At 40.6% G+C, this 22949-nt stretch overlaps 1 long non-coding RNA gene across 1 annotated transcript in view; it reads right to left on the reverse strand.

Moving 5' to 3' along the window:
* Window positions 1–11441: 11441 nt before the first annotated feature.
* LOC110368841 overlaps window positions 11442–22949 on the reverse strand; it is an 11665-nt gene continuing 157 nt past the window's right edge. The window contains exons 1-2 of the long non-coding RNA XR_002428454.2: window positions 22893–22949; window positions 11442–12110 (exon numbers count right to left, since the gene is read on the reverse strand). The exon at window positions 22893–22949 is cut by the window's right edge and continues 157 nt beyond it. This is a non-coding gene — a long non-coding RNA (uncharacterized LOC110368841). The remainder of the gene's footprint in view (window positions 12111–22892) is intronic.

The following is a 22949-nucleotide window of genomic DNA, read 5'->3' on the forward strand; positions in this document are numbered from 1 at the left end:
CTCCCATATTGGATCCATAACTTCCTCCTGTCTCAACCTCTGACCCTGGCTTCTCTCTGTCTATACAAACACCCTCACATCCACCCACAGTTCAGTCTCCATCCTCAAATATGCAGATGACACTCCAATATTTGGTCTAATCACCAACAATAACGAACATCACTACCGTGAACAGGTCGCTCAAGTAGTCACTTGGTGCCAAAGCAATAACTTACAGCGTAACACATCAAAAACAGAGGAAATCATAATCGACTTCTCACGCTCACCCACTCACAAAACCCTCATCTCCATTTCTACTCAGCCCATCTCTATCACTGAGTCATTCAGATTCTTAGCAACGCACATCAGTAACACACTGAAATGGAAACAGTATTCCGATTATAGCCACAAAAAAAGTTAATAATTTTTTTCTCAGACAACTCAAACAAATCAGAGTCAGGCACAACATCCTGCTTCAGTTTTACACTGCCATCATTCAAAGCATACTGACCTCATCCTTAATAGTCTGGTATGGAAATTTGGATTTCCTGTCATGCAAAAAAATGACAACATATAATAGACAAATGATCTAAAATCATAGCCCACACCCTCCCTTCCATTGACACACCATACTATGGACATATCACACAACAGCCAGTAAAAGTCCCCTTGGACCCCTCCCACCCTGCATATCATCTATTCTCACTGTTGTCTTCTGGAAGAGGCTACAGGTCTCTGCCAACCAAATCAGTCAGATTCAGTAACAACTTTTTTCCAATTGCCGTATGGACATTAAATCAAGCGTAACACTGCGTGTTAACAGTGATGTGAGCATGTCATGCTGTAGCGGAAACAAATTCCATCAACTTGTGTTTTCATTAATGAATGAAAGGAATGAATGAACTCCATGGATAAAGACCCCAAGCCAAGATTTGAACCCAGTACTTTCTTTCTGTGCAGAAGAAGGTCCTAGATGTTGTGGAATGAAATAAAACATTTTATAAAGCTAGAGACACAGTAGACATTTTTCAGAGAAATTTCGACAATATTTATAAAAAAAAGAATGACAATCTCATTACATTTGCAATATCATAAGTAGAAAGAAAACTTTTTCGACAGGTGGAGAAGATCAAGCACAAATAAATAAAGGCATTCAAATTCTGCAAATCTTCATAATATTTGTCCAGTTGAGTGGACTTTAACTGCCCTTAAATTGCAACAGCTAATCTGTATTTTTAGTTAAAGTTTCAGCAGCTCCTTAAGAGCTGGATGGTAGGGTCATTGTGCAATGGTAAAGAAAGAAGCCGTAAAAAATGTGGGTGAATCATATCTAGTTTTATTAGCTTAATTTCCTGCAACACAATCAAAATTGTGTTTTTTCATAATATTGTGCTCCTCTACTACCAGCCGAGCAAAAGCTGCCTAGTAAAAAGACCTCCTTTAAAGCTGATAGCACAGTTTCCTATCTTGCCATAAACGCTGCCGTTTTGAAAAAATATGTATTTAGTGGATCCAGCACTGAAAGGCTTGTTCTTACTGAGATTAATGAGCATCCTGCTTTGTAATGATGTCAGTTCACCATAAATTTCACCATTTGCTCTTTTTTTTTTTCGTGTTTTTTTCGGGGGGGGGGGGGGTGTATCTCGAAGGATCAACTGACCATCTGGGAATACAATTCCAATGCTCCAAGAGTGCTCCCAAGTTGCTAGATAATTATTACTTGAATTAATCAAGCTGCATTAATTAATAACCAAATTAGGTGATTGTGCATGTACCACTTTCGGTTCCAACCATCCCCCATCTTGAGTGGAGTAAACTGTCCACATAGTGTAATATAAGATTAAATGATGCTATTATTAAGTCATTGCTTTCATGTGTGAGTTTGCGGTTGCATGGTTTCTGTGGCAGTGGTGGTTGTGTAAACTGTGACCTCATGTGGAATTTTGACCTTTCTAAAGTATTTTGCTGCGATTGTGCGGGGGTGGCGATGACAATACCGCAGAATCTCTGTCTAGGGGTTGGTTTATTTTGTCTGATCGCCATCGCCGACGGTTAGGTGAAGGCGTAATTAGCTCAGCTCTTCTACTACATCTGGACAGTGGCAGGACCTGGTAAATACCTCTTGTTGTACTAAACTTTGTTACTCCATCATGATACACTGAAATCGGGGATATTTCCGCGGGACAGCTTTTGCCAGGGACAGGTCATCCTAAACGGGGACTGTTCCCGGATATCAGGCACGTCTGGTCACCCTACTTTTGGTGGATGACCGTCAACAACTGAAGTGGAGTGTGGATCGGAATACAAATATTGCTACAAATAAAATTAATAAATAGTCTTCTCTTTATTAAGTTAGTAGTTTTAATGTATCTCAATAATAAAGAATAACTTTATGAACTAGAGTTTTTTGTCTAAAAGATCTTTTATTTTTATTTTTAACTTACTGGCTTCTAATCTACGTACCAGTTCATTTTTCTGTACTACATGTCTAGTGGAAAACAATAAAACATGTTCCACCGTTACTTCTTGAGAAAAAAAAAATCACATTTCCTTGAAGCATGTTTCCCTAATTTAAATAATAAAATAATAGCTTTTTGATCCTGTATGGCCATAGCATAACCTGGATATAATTATTTCATCTTTTCTGCTTCTTCCTGTTTTCCTCATAATGACAACTTTTCTTTGGATGCTATAAAGCCATCTTCCAGTTCTTTTAACCCACTGTTTCTGCCATCGAGATCGGATCTTTTGCATAACTACTGATTTAATTTCTCCTTTACTAAGTTTGTTTTGGACGTTCCTCTGCCAGCTCATTCCCTATTAATCCTATATGCCATCCATCCATCCATTTTCTAATCCGCTTAGTCCCTCATGGGGTCGCGGGGTTGCTATCTCCAGGTTGCCAGTCTGTCGCAGGGCAACACAGAGACAGACAGGACAAACAACCATCCACACACACCTAAGGACAATTTAGAGACACCAATTAACCTCATGTTTTTGGACTGTTGGAGGAAGCTGGAGTACCCAGAGAGAACCCATGCATGCACAGGGAGAACATGCAAACTCCATGCGTGGACTTGAACCCAGGACCTTCTTGCTGCAAGGCAAGAAGGTCCAATGATGAACTAGAATTGGATCAAACTAAACCTCTTATTGGACAGATTTACACAATTTTAATTTACCAATTTACTGAAGATTGCATATGTTAACTTTGCACTTGCCATTGAGAGGGTTTTCTCAATAATGCAGAGCCAGTGGACCAATGAAAATGACCATCTGTATGTACAGTTATTAGTCGTGTAAAACAGCATATTAAAAAAAAATCTAAGTAGTGTTAACAGTGATGTTTGCTCTTAATTGGCCACGCAGTCAGTCATTCTATCTGTCTGTCTGTCTGTCTGTCTGTCTGTCTGTCTGTCTGTCTGTCTGTCTGTCTGTCTGTCTGTCTGTCTGTCTGTCCGTCTGTCCGTCTGTCTATTTGTTTGGTGAACAATTATTACTGGTGCCTTTTATTTTCATTATTACATAGTTGTAATACTTGTTTACTCAAAATATTATTGCAGATTTTAAGTCCAGTATGACTTGAGAAGTGAATCATTATTTCAAACTTTATTTAATTCCAGAGAATTTAAAGTCACTTTTATGCCTGTCTGATATTTGATATTGAACAGTATTTTCTAACCACACAGAGAAGGCAAACTTTATGTTAGAATCCTAAGCCTTCTTTAACTAAGCAAAGTATCATGAAAGTGTTTTAGTACTGGGTCAAAAGTCCTCTTTCTTGCTAATCCAAAGTATGGCCACCCTAGTTTAAACATACACTGATACAACAATGAAAATTGTGATTCAATATATTGTGCCGCTCCACTCGGTGGTGGTTTCTGCAATCAGAAACATGTAGGTCTGATTTCTACGTGCACCGACCACATGACAATGTATCCATTGGCAAAGCACTTCCAATCCCAAGTTGCTTACTGATGTCCTTTGTACAATATGTACAATAAAGTTGTTTGCATGAACATCAATCGCCGCACTAAAGGGAAAGCAGTACTGCTCCACTTGTGAAAGTAAATCTGTTGGGCTCTCTTTGGCAGGCCAGCTGACAGCTTTGCTAGGGCCTGGGACAATACAGTCTTTTTGCCCCCCCCCCTCTACACCTACCACCACCACACCACACACACACACGCACGCACGCACGCACGCACCACGCACGCACCAAAAAAAAGTCAATTTAATTATATACTTCATGCTCTGGAAATCTCTGTATTTTTTTATTGGATATTTTCAACCCATCTATTGAATTTAGTGCACTAGCAAGCACTGCAGCCAAAATATGGCCCTTTTTGACCTGCTGTATATCAGCCAGTCCTTAACATTTTTTCCCCTTCCATTGCAGGAAGTAGAATATGTTAGATACTTTGGGAATTCTCTGCCCTCTGAATCTCTGAGAAAGTAACTGTTGATTATTACAATTAAATAATAATGTTATGTTCAGTGTTTTTTTTCCTAATCCACCTCTTATATCGTTCAATCCTTATGTAATTTTGTCTGTGTTGTGTGCACCAGCCTGTTGCTTTAATCCTATAAATTTCCTCGTCGTGGAATAAATAAAGGATTAGCTAATGTTATCTTATCTTAAATAACACTTTTTAATGGGATATATGTACTAGGGACAGACTGGCGACCTGTCCAGGGTGTACCCCGCCTCTCGCCCAGTGAACACCGGAGATATGCACCAGCAACCCCCGCAAGCCCATGAGGGATTAAGCGGGTCAGAAAATGAATGGATGGGTATGTACTGGGTTCTTTCAATGTCTTAATTACATTTTCTGTGTGGGCTCCAGTAACATATGATAGATCATATCTACTTTGAAAGTTAACATGAACTGCTGCTGAAGATGACCACTCTGATCTACCTGGATGTTCTCTGGAGGACTGAAACGCCTCAGTCAGTGACGTCAGTCTGTGGGTCTGGTCTGTCGGGGCAATGACAGAAGTTTCGTCTCCTCTCTCCGTTTCTGTCGCTCGACGTTTTCTTGCTCATGGTATTTCACGTGCTTAGATAGATTTGTTGTGTTTCTACTGAATTTAACCGGCTTTTTACAAAACATACAGCTTGATTTTATTTACGGTATTAAAATAGAGCCAAACGGCGCTACTTTCCCTCTTCATGTTTTTCTGCTCCTGCGGTCTCTCTCTCTCTCCGAGTCTGAGCAGCAGTAGCGCGGTTGTTTGTGAAATACTGGGCGGGCCAGGCTGAGCCTGCGTGCTGATTGGTTGGCACCGCTAAGCTATGTACAAGAGGGGAGGGGGAGCAGCAGAGTGCCGTGACACAGACAGCGAGACTTTGGTGAAGCTGCTGCAGTTAGTGTGCGCACTGACTGACACTGACCATTTGTTAGAGTGTCAGTTTTGGGCCCCCCTCTGTCCTGGGCCCGGGACAACTGACCAGTTTGTCCCTCCTGTAGGCGGGCGTGCTCTTTGGCATTAAAACAGCAATTCTGACTGCTACACTGCCAGACAGGACATGTTAAAAAAAATCAAGCCATCCAACTGCTGTCTGCACAAATACATATTTCCCAGTCAGAAACAACCAATCAGAGCCAAGAGGAATGCTCACACCCCCTTTCCCCGCACACTGCAACTCAAGATTGCTGGTGGGCTTTAGCTGTGTGGAGAAATTGTGGAGAAACAACCTGCTTTACAGGAAAACTGTCAATTTCTAAAGTGGCACCTGTTCAGAAAACAAAGACGAGTAAACATTGCTGCAGCAAGGCAGGCTCCGCTATAGGGAAGAAGCTGTGGAGGGAGGGCTGCAGCTCAGCCGAGAGCAATGGGAGGGACTTGGGAGGTGTGGCCTTTCAAATATTCAGGCTAAGTTCATGGTTTTCTCAAAACTATCTACTGCAGCTTTAACAATACTAATGTTCTTATCTATGTTACATTCCTTGTTAGTTAATTCCTGCAAGGAATAAACCCAATTATTATTCTTTGTACAGAGCTTTTGCTCACTATGGCTTTTAACATATTTAAAATAAATCTTTTTTTGCCCCAATAGAAAAAGCGAAGTTAAGGAGGAGACATTTCATGTTCAGTGTTCTCGTTCGGCACTTAATGATCTGGCTACTTATCCTGTAGATGTTCCAGGGTCATTGTGTTTGCTCAACCAGTGTTTAGCTGCTAAAACTGCTAAACACTTATATAGTTATAGATATAGTTTAAAGAACTAGAGTCAGTCCAGAGGTGCTGTACTGTGGCTCTTAGTGATCATGTGGTTCTTTAACCAATAAGGAGAGATGCAAGAGGAATCACCCAGTAGACCTGACAGATTTGTCCCCTCACTTCTGAGATAATGGTTACGACCTTTGTACAACACAAAGTACTCACCTTTTGTCAACCATGTTTTTCGCTTTTAACAAAATCTTATTGTAAACACGACCACACACCTCCAGTGACTTTTACGCAGGAGCAGTCTTGGCTGCACCAGTTTCGTAAACCCGGCTAGATTGAAACTGGTGACAGATTGGTGCAAATATGTGTCTGGTAAAAGGGTAAGTCAAGTTTTTACTTCTCCCCACATCTTGGATATCTCAGTTTTTAATATCACTATTTATTTTGTCTTCTACATTTTTTGTCATGCTATATGTGTTGTTATATATTGAAAATAAATAAAAAAATAAAGCAAGTATTTTTTGAAGAAAAAGTGACTCATATCCTGTTCTTCTCTTTGAGATTAAACACAGATCCAGACAAAGATAATAGAATAAAAATTGAGCTTTAAAAGATTCGTGCAGGGTTTTGTTTAGTTTGTATATTATGTGTTTTATTTATGGTTGTGCTGGTAATAAAGGAAACATTTTGCACAAAAAATTTTCTTTAATAAAAAAAAATGTGCGGCCCTTAATTACTTTCTACTTAACACTTTTGGTTTCCATTAATGAATTTGGGATCAATAAAAAATAGACCTTAAAATAATAAGAAAGAATAAAACAACTGTCGTCCAGACAAAATATTTAGCAGAAAAGCACCCGGCATCATATATATATATATATATATATATATATATATATATATATATATATATGTATATATATATATATATATATATATATAGAGAGAGAGAGAGAGAGAGAGAGAGAGAGAGAGAGAGAGAGAGAGAATACACACATTTATAAAAAATATAGAAATGCAACAAACAGATAAAAGGTTAGACATATTAAGCCAATTTAAACCAGATAAGATCAAGCTATGTCCCGCTGGTGTAAAAAAACAGAGAATAAAACATAGGATTTAAGACAAGTTTTAAAAGCTGGCAGTGAAGGAGCCTCTCTAGTGTGCATGGGGAGGCTATGCCACAGTTGAGCGGTGGCAATAGAGAAGGTTCTGCTCACTCTGAGCTTCTTCCTAGACCTTGGTATCTGCAGGAGCTGCTGTTCGGCTGACCTAAAAAACTGAGACGATGAGTAGGGATGAAGTAGCTCAGAGAGGAATAGTGTGGCAAGATAATTTATCCATTAAATAATGAAAATAAGCATTTTAAAATTAACTAATTAATGCATATGTATCATATTTTTCGGACTATAATCCACTGCAGAATATAAATTGCATCAGTCAAAAAATGCATCATAAAGAGGAAAAAACTATATATAAGTCGCACCGGACTATACACATTTATTTAGACATTTATTTCACACAATCCAAGACTAAAAACTGACATTCTGGTGAGCCAACTTATAAAATTACACAGCTGCATCCACAACTGGCTGAAATACGTGGAACATACCTGGGAGGGTGAATGGGGACGGTCCTCGGAAATCGGGGATGTCTGGTCCCCCTATTTTAAGTGGTACAGGAGCAGGACAGTTTTCACAAGCCTAGCAAGCCCTGTTGATGCTATAGACGGTAATGTTTGCTTTTCGGTTCATGCTGGTCAAGATGAATTACCATTTAAATTTGATATATAAGTCACACCTGAATATAAGTCGCAGGATCGAACAACCTATGAAAAAAAGTGCAACTTATCCGAAAATCCTGTACTCTTTTCTAACCAGGTATGAGCTAAAATTGTAAAGGAAAGCTGTAGTTTGTCTCTCTTTACATCTAAGAGGGTCGCACATGAAACAACAAGCCATTTTTATGAATTGCAACACAATTAGTTTGAAGGACTGCACCAATGTCAGCATGAATGTGCCATCCGGCGAGACCTTGTTTGCCATTATTGTTACTGTGCAACATGACAGGCCCTCATTAATAGTGTTTGAGGGGTTAGATAAAAAGGCTTACTAATGAAAACATCCACTGCTGCTCCCATCAACATATGGGGGAATGACGCCCTCCCCCACCCACCCAACCCTTTGCTCTGTGCATGTTCCTGAGGTTAGGAAGCCAGGGGATTTATCACGGAGCTCCTCGGTCCTGTTCTTGCCAGCAGACAGCCTGTTTGTTTTGCACACAGACGCCTTGGTAAGGGGTGGCACTGGAGTAGACACCAGTCTGCTGGGGTGCTACATTAATGACCGCTCATTTCCTCCAGCACCGAGAGCAACCTCCTAATGAGAGTAGCATGCTCTTATTAGGAGTGCTGCATGTGAAGTACCTGTGGGGTTTGGCAAAAATAACAGGACATCTCCTTGGCCGCCTCGGTGACATTCCAAATGAAGAGAGCAAACCGGATTTGGTCCCTGAAAATACTTTCTTGTCTAACCCAATCATGTAAGATGTGATTCACCCTACTTAGAAAAAAATGATCCTGAGTCTTTCAGTGTGCTCCTTCTGCTCTGTTGCTCCTCATTGCACTCGCTAGTAGTTGTGCTCATATTCTTGGCCGAGCTGCATAAAAAAAAATGAAGGGTGAAGCATAAACCGTTGCAATTTATCTTTTTGGAGCGCCCACTGTTTAAGGTGATTACACAAGATCAAATTCTGTAGTTTTACCTCTGTCTTCTTTGGCAACCCACAGTGTTGCATGATCATCAGCTCAGCTAAGTGTATAACAACACTGCACTCGTGTTTTTCACTGTCCTTTGTTAGTGGGAACATCCTTCAGAGAGAAGGTTTGCAAGGTATCAAGATTTATCATCATGCTGACGAAGCTAGTTAAAATATATTTTTGTTTAGTAGTGTAGCAGCACCTTTGGTGGCCAAAAGCCCTAAATGATCTGCACAGGCAGAGGCGTAAAAGGCATTCGTCCCCTAACAAACTCCTTTTGGTGTTGCTTCTTTGTCACACTCAGTGTGTGTATGACACACCCACGCACACACACATCCTTGTTTTAAATAAAAAGTGAAGACCGTGCCTTGACTTCCATTCATTTTTAAGCCTTTCTATGGCCTAACCCTAAACTTTACCAATACATATCTAACACTAAACCAACCTAAACCCATAAAGTGAGGTCCTCACTTAACACCAATGTCCTCTTTTATGTAGTAAAATACAAAAAAATGGGTTTCAATCCGCTGAAAGTACACACACACACACACACACACACCCAAAGGCCCAACAAACTTTGAGATAAAATATTTTTTAGAGTTTAAAGTCTCACAGCCAGGCCATGTTGGGTGTCTAACAATCCGGTTCGGGGAAGTGAGTAAAATGGACCACCTCTCAAGGGGCTGAGACCTCCCACAAGCTATCTGACCATGTTATCTGGTCAGATTTTAGCCATTTTCCTGTATCTCAGGAACTGTAAGAGATACAGACCTGGGGTCTTCACTGGCGTGTGCAACGCCCCCAAAACCCACCTCAAAGCTCGGATCTATCCTTATATCTCATTTTGTTCTGGAGTTATTTTTATTTTGTTCCTAATTGCTACCATAGTCCTAAACCTAACCCCTAGCCCAGAAAAAAAGTGAGGACCAAAAGAAATCCCACATTTGACATCAAAGTCCTCACTTTGGTGGTAAAATATGAAAAATATGCCCCCATTCAGCAGCAAGTACAAGTACCCCAACTTTTGTGGATTAACTTAATTTTGCTACCAAATGCAGCTCTTCGACTGACAAAGAGGCTCCCCTTAGGGGTGCCTGTGAGTGGGTTTCAGATGGAGACAGATAGTGTTGCTGGCTTAAGGAAAACAGCAGAGTAATAAGGCAAGTCCTAATTTACATATTTAGATATATTTGCTAGCCAAAATGAGATACATGGTATTTTAAGTAATGACAGAAATTACTTTCATTGATAAAGGAAAAAGGTCCTAGAGAGGCTCCTGTTAGCTACCTGAGCAAGCAAACAAGCAGATATCCGGATCCCCTGCAGTTTGCTTATCGCCATGAAGTTGAAGATGATTTCATACTCCTGCTTCAACAAACCCACTGTCATTTAGAAATGTTCTTTCATTTCTTCAGTGCATTTAACACAATTCTGCCTGATTCACTTTGTCAGAGACTCCAGAAAACCCAGGTGAAGGCATCAACAATCGCCTGGATCAGAGACTAGCTGACAAACAGAGCACAGTTTGTGAGACTGAAGGGTTGTGTGTCTAACCAGGTAGTCAGAAGCACAGGAGCTGGAAACAATCATCTCATCTTGAATGTAGTTCAACAGGAATAGGTCACTATTACCATCCGGGGAGAAGAAGTGAAGGTGGTGGAGGAGTTTAAATACCTCGGTGTTCAGCTGGACAACAAACTGGACCCTTATAACATGAGTTACACCAACATTTAATTTCCCTTTTGAGACCAACTTTTTGGTGGACCTGCTATGTGTAGCAGAAAAATAACACTGCATGTGAACCTGAACGCATCATCCTCACAGTGAAACATGGTGGTTGCATCATGGATGATTTATGAATTCTTTTTTTCAGCAGGACGAGGGTAGTTGATGAAATTTTCTACTACTTGGTTTTCATCACATGGCATCCCAACAAAATACATGTAAGTTTGTGGTTGTAACAGGACATGATCTGAAAAAGTTCATCTTTGCAAGCCTTACACATCATGTGAATTAGATGGTGCATTTGTTTGGGCCATGATTTATGCATTCATACAGACTGACCTTAAGCTAAGGCTGTTGTCACTCACTGCAAAAATGGAACTAGTAATAAGTAAAATGTTCCTTAAAATGAGTGCATTTCTCATTGATTTGAGCAGCTAAATAAGATTTTTGCAATTAAAAGAGCAATAATTCATCTCCATCATCTTATTTCAAGTGCAGGATATCTAATTATCGTATTTTAGGGGTCAAAATACGTATTCCATTGGCAGATAATCTTATTTACCTACTCAAATCAAAGGATAAATACACCAACTTTAATGTTCATAAGGTAAACCATTCAGAAATGGTGTCTGTACATGTTTGCCTTTGTATTTTCATGTCTATGTTTCTAACAAGGTTGTCTGACTAGTTCATACGAAATTATTGAGGCGGTTCCTGTGATGAAGTGCAGGCATTTGAGTCGAAAGGATTTCACAAAGATCTCCGGTCACCTCTGTTGTGCGTGACTGCAATGGGAAAAGTCAGAAAAAAATGTTAGAATCATTAGCTCCGGTTTATTTTCACATCTTAGTCAAGATTCCTCAGACAGTTCACAACAGAGGGGTCAATATGCAGATTCCTGAGTGCCTACAACCAAATATTAGTCATTTTTTTTCCTTCTCATTTCAAGGAGCCAGTTAGTCATTATCTACTGATTCATTTAGACTCCTACAGACTTTATCACGGGACATTTAAGCATCGGTTTTAAAAAGCGAGTCAACGGTGAACAGGGCACAGTGACCAGGGCTGAGATGCCGGAGATTTTCGGACCTCGTATCGGAAAGAAAAGGCCGGATTGCGATGATGGCTCGGAAGCTGAACCCATCAACCGGATGACGCTGTAGGGGGGAGCAGGTGTCAAGTTAAACTCAGAGTCTCTCTCATCTCAGCGGCGTTCTGCGGTGAAACCAGGGGGGCAGACCACGTCTTAACCTCTTCATCACGTTCGGAGGAGGAAGGAACTGAACCAGCTGTTGGCTGGAGAAGACCATTTTCTCCACTGGAAGTGTTGTTGCGGCGAGGCTATGTGTTTGATCTCTGCTATCACGCCATGCAATCGAAAGTGGCTGGCCAAAGTAACAGATGGTGTTTGGAGCCACTGGCACATCGCTGTCACACAGACTCAAGGAGCTTCCTGCTTCTGCGACGTCTTTATAGTCTATAAAAAAAAAGAATAATATTATTACCTCAGCCTAATACTCAGTGATCTACAGTTATGTGATGAAGTTAAGACAATAGGCTGCTTCCCTCTAACATGCTCGCATATTTAATGTCTTTGAATATTACCTGAAAGAAAATGTGCTAGTATAAACAAACCATAAAAGAAAATACATTTTCAGAATTCCTGTCAAATATAATGTGTTTGAACACCCTCTTGTGTATCCAGACAATAAACAGTTAAAATCCCAAAGGCTTAATACATGATCAGAAGATTGTTACTCATCAGTTTGAGGGAGGTTTGTTTAAACATCAGGCATTTAGTTTGGCGTGCTCCTGGCTTTTTAAGTGACAAAAATAGCTGCCCAGGGCTTTTAGAAATTAGTCTGGTTAGGGATATATATATATATATATATATATATATATATATATATATATATATATATATATATATATATATATATGCAAGTTTATTTACATATTTATCTAGGCTATATGCTCTCCTGTTACAGTATGTCTGCTCAACACAAACCTGGAATAATGCACATGAAATCGGCCAGCAGTTGTGTTATTCTATCTATTCTTCTATTATTCTTATAAAAATGGAGTTTAGACGAAAAATACAGACTGGAAAACTCACCTATTCCCTGACCGTCTCGTTATGCACCTGCTATCTAGCCAATCTGCACCAAGTCCTCTTCTTACGTCACCCAATCATCCTACAAGGCTTTGCTCTTAAAGCCTTCCGGACACGGACTCTCCTGATCTTCAGCTGAGCTTCGACCCGCCCCCACCCCATCTCCTCCTCCTCTTTCACAGACTTCACCTGGCTTCCCTATCTCCTCCAGTGTCCAGGCCCCGGGAGGAAGTCTAATCCTAATCCTAAAATGGTCATCCAAACTCATAGACATTCGCAGCTCTCATGTCTTCTGCCGGGCTCTGAGTGCCAAAGAACATTCTGATTTATGTCAATAAATCTTTCTAATTGCCTCTTCTGTTTGTGTTAGTCATTCCAAGTTGAACATGCATTTGTTTTGTTTATTCCATATTGTATTTTTTTACATTTACTTGTGTCTGTCTTTGTGTTTTTTTATGTGTAAGCACCTTATCACCAAATCAAATTCCTCGTACATGTAAAATACTTCTTGGCAATAAACCTCATGATTCTGATCTGCAATGTTCAGATGCAAATTGCACCAAATACATTACAGGTGTCAAACTCAAGTCCCGCGGGCCAAATCCGGCCCGTCAAGGTAAATTATCCGGCCCTCAAGAGCCAAAAAAAAAAGCATATCATGTAATAAAGTAGAGGCATATATCCTTTTAAAGTGTATAAAGTGGCTAAACCTGTGCCTCCTGTAAGTGTAACTCACCCCAATATCAACATTTTTTGCAGATAAACTGTATAAACTGGGCCTAAGGGTGCTACTTTTATGTTACTGTGCATTTTTTATACTTAAAGTATCGTCTCTACACGTGCAACCGGCCCTTTTCATGACTTCATGACGCCAAAGTGGCCCCATATAGAAATGAGTTTGACACCTCTGAAATACATGGTGCTCAGATTTCTACAGTTAAAATAAATAAATAAATAAAAGAAAAGATTCCTACAACAAAAAAAAAAAAATCTGATGAATAATGGTAGACTAACCATATTGTATTTGATGCAGCTTCCTTAAGGGCTTCATTTGTTGGTTTCATCTCCTCAGGTATGTATTTAGATAGAAACCATGAATGTATGCTTCTTAACCCGAAGACAAGAACAAAAGTCAATCCAAACCTTGTAATTCCATAAATGTTCAAAAGATACAAAGCTGTCCCTGTCCTTTAGTTCGCCTCGTGATCTTTATGTTCTTAGAAGGTTTTTTTATTTTTTTGTCATGTCTCTTTTATCACACATTCTGCCACTGCAATGGACAGAAAGTCAAGAGGGTTCAATAGACATGTTGGGACCTCACAGAAACCAATTATACACAGGCCTTTTATTTCTTTGCCGCTGCTTTGAATGTTTTAGATATGCCATGATGAATTGCCACAACCAAATGAGAGAGAGAGAGAGAGAGAGAGAGAGAGAGGGGTGGGGGGGGATTTCTATGCCTTGATTCCCTGAGGGCGTTCAGTGTGTTGGTGGAGCAGTGTACGTTTCTCTGGCAAGCATATCTCCTCTCTTCCACCCACGCCCCGTCTCTTAAAGCGAATCAAGTCCCAGCGGAGGAGTTCCTTCATCCATCCAGAGCCCGCGTGCTCTCATGTACCGCACACCTCCTCTTAATTAAACAATGGCAAGCACTGAAAATCTTGGTTTACAGAGACTGTGACACACACACACACACACGCGCACACAAAATACAAACACGAAAAAGCCAACGTTGATCTCTGTGAGTTATAGAGTTAGGGCAAAGATTTGTATGCTTGTACTGTGTTTAAATGTGACCTCTTGCTGTTTTCTCTGTTGCCTCGATTCCAATTAAATTATGCACATGATATTTTGTTTTGATTTGTTTTCTTTTATTTTTTCTTTTCATTGTCCTGCCGGGAACACACAACTGTGTCCAAGTTTTAAACATCTATCTGAATGTTTATTTCTGATAAAACTGCAGAATTTTGAAGGCAAGGTGTGTATGTTCATGCACAAGGCAATCCAAAGTGCTTTACAGAACATCAAAGGAAGGATAAAAAGAAAATAGCAAACACCGCTAACAATTTGCCTAAAGGAGGGCCTTATCGGTCATAGATGGAAAAACCACTGCGTAAAAAAAATAGAGATTCTGACTGTTGATTAAAGTTAAACCACCTTAAGCAAACACTTTATTAGTCAGAATCTTTGATCCAAAGCTGCTGTAAACAAAAGTGTTTTTAGTCCTGATTTAAAGGAGCATTCTCTGCACATCTGAGAATTTCTGGGAGTTTGTTCCAGAGCTGAGGAAAATAGAAGCAAAATGCCGCCTCCCCTTGTTGGTTTCTAACCTGACAGAAGCCAGATGCATGTCTCGCTCCGCCTAGCTCCACTCACATACATCTGGGACCTCTCCATAGCAATGGCGTTTCAGAAGGCTGGGCCTTATCAAAAATCCTTGCATATGATTGGATAAGCCACTTGTCTGTCATCTTTATCGACGTGCTATTTCAACCACTCACACCGAAGCTAACCCGTGACGCTGATGAGAGCGACGCAGGAAAAAAAACGTTTTTTTTTTTATGTGTTTGCGGCTCTAGTGGCATATGTTTTATTGACAGTGAGCTGACAGGAAGAGGGGGGAAGACAGGCGGCAAAGCGCCGCGGGTCAGAGTCGATCCCGGGCCGACCGCGTTGAGGACTAAAGGCCTCCTAACATGGTTTGCGCTAACCGCTAATGGTTAGCGGCTAACCGCTCGTTAGCGGCTAACCGCTTGCCAAATGCGGTCGGGAGAAGGGCGAAAACATGGTTTCCACCAACAAAAGCCTTCAGAGCCGTTCTCTGATGTTCTTTTAATGAAACAATATTAGGTAGATTGGACAACACAGAACAAATAGCAGCATCAATGCTAACGCTTGCTTCCTCGATGCGAGCCGCCATTGTTGTTGGAATCTCACGGTCACTTCTCCGCTACGTCACATCCAGGAAACACCCGCCCTGCTTCCTGATTGGCCAGACCATAAATTTGGTTGGGGAAATCACTTTCAATGGGCGATGTCCCAGATGGATGTGAGTGGAGCTAGGTGGAGCGAGACATGCGTCTGGCTTGTGTCAGGTTAGTTGGTTTCAGGTTCTGGGAACACACTCTGAAGACCTGAAGGGTCTACAAGGATCCTGGATACTTGACAAGAAGCTCAGAACTGTCTCTGAAGACAAACAGGGACTGCAGTGGTTTAAGAACAGGTGGGATATGTTCCACTTTCCTGGTGTCAGTCAGAACTTTGTGGCCAGCATTTTAGATGAGCTGCAGCTGCACACTTTCTTTTTTTTTTTTTTTACCATTACAATAATCTGACATACTGAAAATGAAGACCTACATCAGTTTTTCAGTGTCCTGTCTGGACACTTTAGGCAGAATGGCTTTTAAGCGGCTGGAAGTTTGAGGCAGAGGTAAGGTGCTGACCACCCAACAGCTCACAGCGAGCGTAACAGGCAGCCTTTAATGACCTGCTACACCCTTTAATAACCATGAAACAGGATAAGTGAAAATTGCAGTAAACAGCATCTACACTTGCAATGTTTCCAAAGCATGATTTTGTCGGAAGTTGATGTTACACATGCTCCTAGTGAACAGGAAGTAGAGGTTGCAAACTAGCACAAACCACATATCTAAAAAAAATATTTACATGTAGTCCAGAGAAGTAGAGAAAGAAATGCAATTCTCTGCACATCATGGGAATATTCGGGAATATCCAGTCATGCAAGGGAAACGTTCGCTACGTCAGAAGGTAGTCAGCGAATGTGTTATCACCTCCCTTTTTGCGCATTAAGTCCAAAAGAACGGCCTCAAGGGAGCCCAAAATATTTTCTTGCAAAACTGAGGGATTTATTTTCTATTTTGCTCATCTCCATCAACCTTTTCTAATTGCGATACTTCAAATGTAGTATACACAGATTCTTCACTCCTGGATGTTTTACACAATGTGAAAACAAATATGTGTTCCCATGCCAAATACTTTTTACATATGTGGTATCACGTATTAATTATAGTTCATTATTTCTTGTTCTTTTTTTTCCACACACACACAGACATCTAATCCTAATCTAATCATTTTATCCTGAGCTTTCTGAACACACCAACAATAATGTCTTCATATTTTATGTGTGCTGTTTAGATCCACAGCCATACACATAGTTTTTTTTCAAAGTCTGGAAAGTGTTTCAAATGTCCAGGTCATTCCTGTCTTACACTTTACTTACAACTGCGGCAGGAGCTTAATACCCTTGAAAGATATTCACATGCACAGCTTCTTACATGTGCTGACGCTGTAACTCCAGGGTACTTCATTTGGTAATGTGATTCAGCCTTAGTTTGTCAAATATAGAGAACAAAAAATGAATAAGCATTAAAGTATGGTTTATGGGATAGGTTTCTGTAATATTATCAGTGCATAAAAACTCATCTTCAGTACCAATCTTAGCTCAAAATGGTGATCTGCACAGCGTAATCTACTTTCAGCAGTTATTGCTGGTTATTGCAACAATAAACTGCATAAAATACCAACAAAATTGCTACCTCTGCCTTCACTCCCGTCGGCTCCTGTGTCAGCCTAGAGTAGAAAAGACCCAGCCAATATGGCGCCAACACAGGATGCGCTCTATCACGTAATGAGGCATCTAGTATATTTAGTCTATAGGTAGGAGTGTGTGAACGCGGGGAGGCGGAAGGATATTTCACCAAGTACTGTGTCTGTAGTTACTAACCAAAATAAGCGACTTCACTTTCAGAAACAAGGCCAAAAAAACGCAACTTGCGACTCCCGAAATTTACAAGCTACTTTAGAAAAAAAGAAGCCCAACGTCGCTTAGAAGTAGCAGACTTGGCAACGGTGGATTCTTCGCTTCTGACACCATGTAGCATGCTCCCTAGCGGTTTCTATGCACCTTTAAAAGGTGCTCTGGCAGCTGGGGAATCTTTTAACCCAAACACACTGCAGAGGAAGAGACGAGGGTTATCTGCACAACAAATACTATAATGCACTTTAAAAACAAAGCCCCTTTCTCAAATGATTTCAAACATTATTGGTCAAAGCATTACTTGTTTTTATATTAGTACATTAGTTTGGTTCACAGGCCAGGCCTTCCTCAGTGCCAGCTGAGAAGAAGCTGTTAAAGTACAGCCACGGAGAATAGCAATGAAAGAATTCAGTTTCTAAAGGTAGAAAGCACAGCTTTTCATTTAATGCAATATTCAAAACAAATCATTATTCTCCATGTTTCACCGCTAGTTTCCTTTCGCCTTTGTTCTGGCAATGATGCCGGGTTTGTGTGTTTGTTGCTGAGCTATGATCTGACTGGCTCTGAACATTCTAACCCCTTTTTTTCAGGGTAGTTTGCTTCAGATGGCTGAAACTGTTATAAAACAGGTTTTTGGCAGGATGAGCCCAAACAGACATCAGAACTAGATTTTTTTTAATGGATAAATCAGGGTAAGCTTCTGGAATGGATTATATTCAAAAGCTGGGTTCTGTGCTAGGAATCCTGTTAGTTTATATCAGCTGTGTCAGTTCTGCCATTAAGAGAAACATGCAGCCAGAATTCTGCTCGGCGCTTACTCCTGGCTACACAGGAGGGTGTTGTATTTTTTTTTTATTTTTTGCAACTTGCTAAGGGGACATTTCCTATACAAGAGCAGCTGAACTGAGAAAAAAGATCAGGAAAAAGTTTGAAAAGGTGGATTTTCTTCAATAAAAAAAACTACAAGTGGAAGTGACTGAATTGCAGTGGTCTCTGCAAACGTTGGAGAACAATAAGTTGGTATGTTTTTATAAAATTAATAAAATGAAGTTCAGAAGTGGTATAGTCAAAGTCTGGACTCAAATCACAATGAAAGGCTTTGGCGTGGAATTCTTCTTCTTTTCCCCCTTTCTGATAAAATCTTCATCTTTTGCTTTAGAACTAAACTTTAAATTCACTTTTTTTAAATTCATATTAGTTAATCTAGTGTGTAACTTTGATGCATCCTTTCTGTATGTTTTTGCCACCGTCACGCCTGAAATTCCCCATCGTGGGACAATAAACAAATTTCTATTCTATTCTATTCTATTCTATTCTATTCTATTCTATTCTATTCTATTCTATTCTCATCATGCCTGCAGCCTGACCTGTGAGGAAGAACATGTTTGGGCCACACCAAGCTTTTATCAATTGCCAACATTTCTAAACGGTTCTGACAAGATGTTTCTCTGCACGCGTTTAGCTTCCTGTATGAAATCCCTGAGTCTATATTTTACATGACCCTCTTCTTTAATTAAAATCCTCGCAGTCAATTGAGCCAGCTCTCCTAATAAGTGTCATTTATCGCAGGTTTTAGTGCTGGAACACATATTGACATCCGACCTAATTGCTTCCACTTTGATGTTTCCTTTTCGACGTAACGCAGAAAGGCTTAAGCCGTAAATTCCGTATCCCGACGTCTTTGTTCTGTGGGGCCGAGTTTAAACACACACAGGGTGCTGGTAATAAAAGTGAAGTGTTTCGCAGAATTGGCTCAACATCTCTACAAATGGAATTTATGCTGGCAGCCCAGCAAGGAGCTGGACTCTTTAATCACGGAGCAAATGACCGGCCACTGTAATTCATCAGTACCCAAGCAGCAGATCCGCGTTTTCGGCCCAAATGAATCAATGATTACCTCCTTGGTAAACCTGCCTCCTCTGGTTTTAATGATAAGGCCTCAGAGCGTGCAATTAATACAGTCCAATCAGCGCTCCCGGTTTAAATGAAGCTCAGGAAATCCATGATGAGGCTAAAAAGTTCACGTCTTCATGCTGCTCTGAGTTCAGGTTCTCTGCTGAATCTGGTGTCTCTACTTGGGGGGGGGGGGATCATTGACCATCCGCTTTGGTTTCTTCCCAGCATGTGAAGGGGCCACAGACCACAAGTTCCCAGCAGTGTTTGTAAGGCAAAGCTTAGCACATGAATTATCAATGGCCATGAATATGAGTTTTTTCCCATCAGATCAAGCATTTCAAAACCGCAGACACAAATTTGTGACTTTGACACGGATTCTAAGGGGGGGTTCTTTTCATCTTGAAATAACGTGTTTTTAAATCGCTGTGTATGGATCTCTATGTACATCTCTCCCTTTGGTAGCGAAACAATATTTTCTCTAGCGCGCTTGGTGCAGAAATGGGAGGAAAAACCGAAATGCAATTACAGAATGCATGCAGTGCCGTGCAAAAGAAATAAAACCCGTTAGGCTTTTCCACATCTTGTCATGTTGCTCCAATATACTGTAACCACATATACTTTTATGTTAAGCAATGGCCTGATATAAAGTTGTGCATGATTATGAAATGTAAGGAATTCCATCAACTATGCCCAGCATCATCCCCACAGCATTTTGCTGCCACCACCATGTTTCATCCTGTGGTCCATGTGTTCAGAGTTATGTGCACTGTTAGTTTTCCTCCACACAGTGTCCCACTAGTTGTTCAAAAATGAGAGTTTTGGTTTAAACTGATGAGAGCACCTTCCTCTGCATGTTTGCTGTGTTCCTTTACGAAATCTAACCAGGATTCTTTATGGCTTTTTCTTGTGACTCTTCCAAAATAGGCAGAATTTTGAGGTGCTTGACTAAGGAGTTGTTCTGGTAACAGAGCTGTGGACCTCTGCAGCTCCTCCAGAGTATCCATGAGCCTTTTTGCTGCTTCTCTGGCAAAACACTGTGAAACTATAGACCAGGCATTAATCAAAGTATTCATCCGCTTGCTGTTTTTCAGATATTATTGCCTCACAACCTGGATTTTTTTTTTTTATTGTTTGAGAGTTTGGACCATTTCATTTACAGGGCATGCCTACAACTTAGAGGATATATTTTTTTGTGTGAAGCAAAGAACAAATAGGACAAACTTAAATAAAACCTCTTTTTACTTTGTAGAACCACCTTTTTACAGCAATTCCAGCAACAAGTGTCTTCAGATCTGTGTCTTTTAGCTCGTCACACCAGGCCCCTGGGATTTTTGCCCATTCCCCAAGACCAATCTGCTCCATGTTGGACGGTTTTAGCTTGTGAACATCAATCGTCAAGTCTAACCACAGATTATCCTTGGATTGAAGCTCCCCTTAAACCACTCAAGTCCCAGCTTTGCTCCAGAACATCCCTGTATTTAGCACCATCCATCTTTCCCTCGACACAGACCAGTTTCCCAGTCCCTGTTGCTGAAAATCCTCCACACAGCATGACGCTGCCACCACCATGTTTGCTCCATTTCTCATTTAACTTCACCAATCTAGACTACTTTTAAGCAAATCCATCACATAAAGTGTGATTAAAAAACATCAGAGATTGGAATCTAAAAAAGAGGGTAAAAGCCAAGGAGGTGAATACTTTTGCAAAGCACCGTCAGCCCCCCCCCCCCCCCCCCCCCCCCCCCCACACACACACACCTGTTTGCTGTGTTCCCTGGTCCTCATGATGCTGTTTGCTTATTATTATTGCTCAATAAGGGACAGGTGGACATGGAAATTGTGTGACTCAAGAGAAATTGTTGCACTGGATTTTATGGAGAGGTATCAGAGTAAATTATCTAGTAAATTAAATAGATTTAGTTTTTGTTTTTTGTTAGAATGTGACAAAATCTGGAAAGCTCACAAAGCGTTCCACCCAAAAAAAAAATAGAGCTGCCTCCTCCATCCATTGATTTAGACCTTCATTTTAAATGTAACTTATTGAGAAAGACCGACAGATAAGCCAGAAAACGTCCTGGTCTTCACATGAAATCTGGACTCGTATCCAATCAATTATGCTGTAGTCTAAATTGATTTGCTAAAGGGAATCACTGGGCGTACGTCCCCCCCGGGCAGAGAATTTAATTGTTCAATAAGTGGCTTTGGAGCAAAACCAGACAACTTAATTTATTCAGCTTCTCCAAAACTAGTAATCGGCAACAGTTGGCAAAACAAGCTGAGCGACGCAGCGCAATCATCTGGTTTTATCCTCGTTCTTGGCATCTCAGTTTCATTCTGCAGACATTAGAGCTCAAAGCGGCCCACATTGTTCCCTTCCCTCTTTAGGAGAAGGAAACTGAGAGCAGACACTCACTGAATATCTGCGCATAACACCACAGAAAATCCACTGAATATAAAAAAGTCAACCTACAACTGGCTTTGCCCCGAGAGAAAGACATCAAACCCTTCCTTCACAGACTCCCTGGCTGCTGAGTGCTGGAATCGCCCGAATATTACGCCTAAACAGTTCAGCACCTCAAGTCAAACTCTGTTCCAACCAGTAGGCAGGAGCCAGACCAAGCCGTTAAAGCGCCACGGTTATAGACCGATGCGTTTACAGCATCTGAAGACATTGTTGTTTGGCGCTTAGACAAAGCATCACTTTACAGTTTAACAAAGCTGTTTGCAGGTGCTGAATATCTGCAAATGCCTTATGAATTGGGAAACTAGACACCAAGTGCATTCCCTTTTAAAACAAAACTACCAATGCTTCTTGGATACTAAAAAAACTAAACCAAGACAACTAAAGGTGGAATACAAAATGCTGGAAACCACACAGTGCTTAAACAATGCTTAACTAAACATCAGTTAAGTCCCTCTATTTTCAGGTTTAACGTACAGCCTGGCACACACTGCAAAAAACGGATTTAAAACAAGTAAAATTTTCTTAAAGTTAGTCTATTCGTCCTTGATTTGAGCCAGTAAATTAGATTATTTGCCAATGGAATGAGTATCTTTGCCCCTAAAATAAGATAATTAGACATCCTGCCCTTGAAATAAGACAATGGAGTTGAATTGTTCCTATTTTAAGTGGAAAAATCTTATTCCATTGGCAAATCATCTTATTTACTTGCTCAAATACACTCATTTAAAGAAAATTTTACTTATTTTTAGTTCCGTTTTTGCAGTGCAACGCGAACAAGCCTGAAGTCTCTACTTCACTCGCACCCACAGTCCAAACACAGCAACCTTAAGAAACACAATCAGTAATGAACAGAAAAGTAATGGCATTTCAATTCGAACTCCAGTCAGGCCTGAAAGCAAATAAGCCACAAAGAGAGGAAAAAGTGAACCGCAACGAGAGCTGACTGAAGGTTAAAAAGTCATCGGTAACAAGAAGGTGATGTATCGTCGGCTCGTCGCTGCGCCTGTACCTGCAGCGGGCCCTCAGAGAGCCGCGGTCCACCGTCGCCTGATTATTTTTCACCTTG

This window comes from Fundulus heteroclitus, chromosome 17 (genome assembly GCF_011125445.2).
Source record: "Fundulus heteroclitus isolate FHET01 chromosome 17, MU-UCD_Fhet_4.1, whole genome shotgun sequence".
NCBI classification, from domain to species: domain Eukaryota; kingdom Metazoa; phylum Chordata; class Actinopteri; order Cyprinodontiformes; family Fundulidae; genus Fundulus; species Fundulus heteroclitus.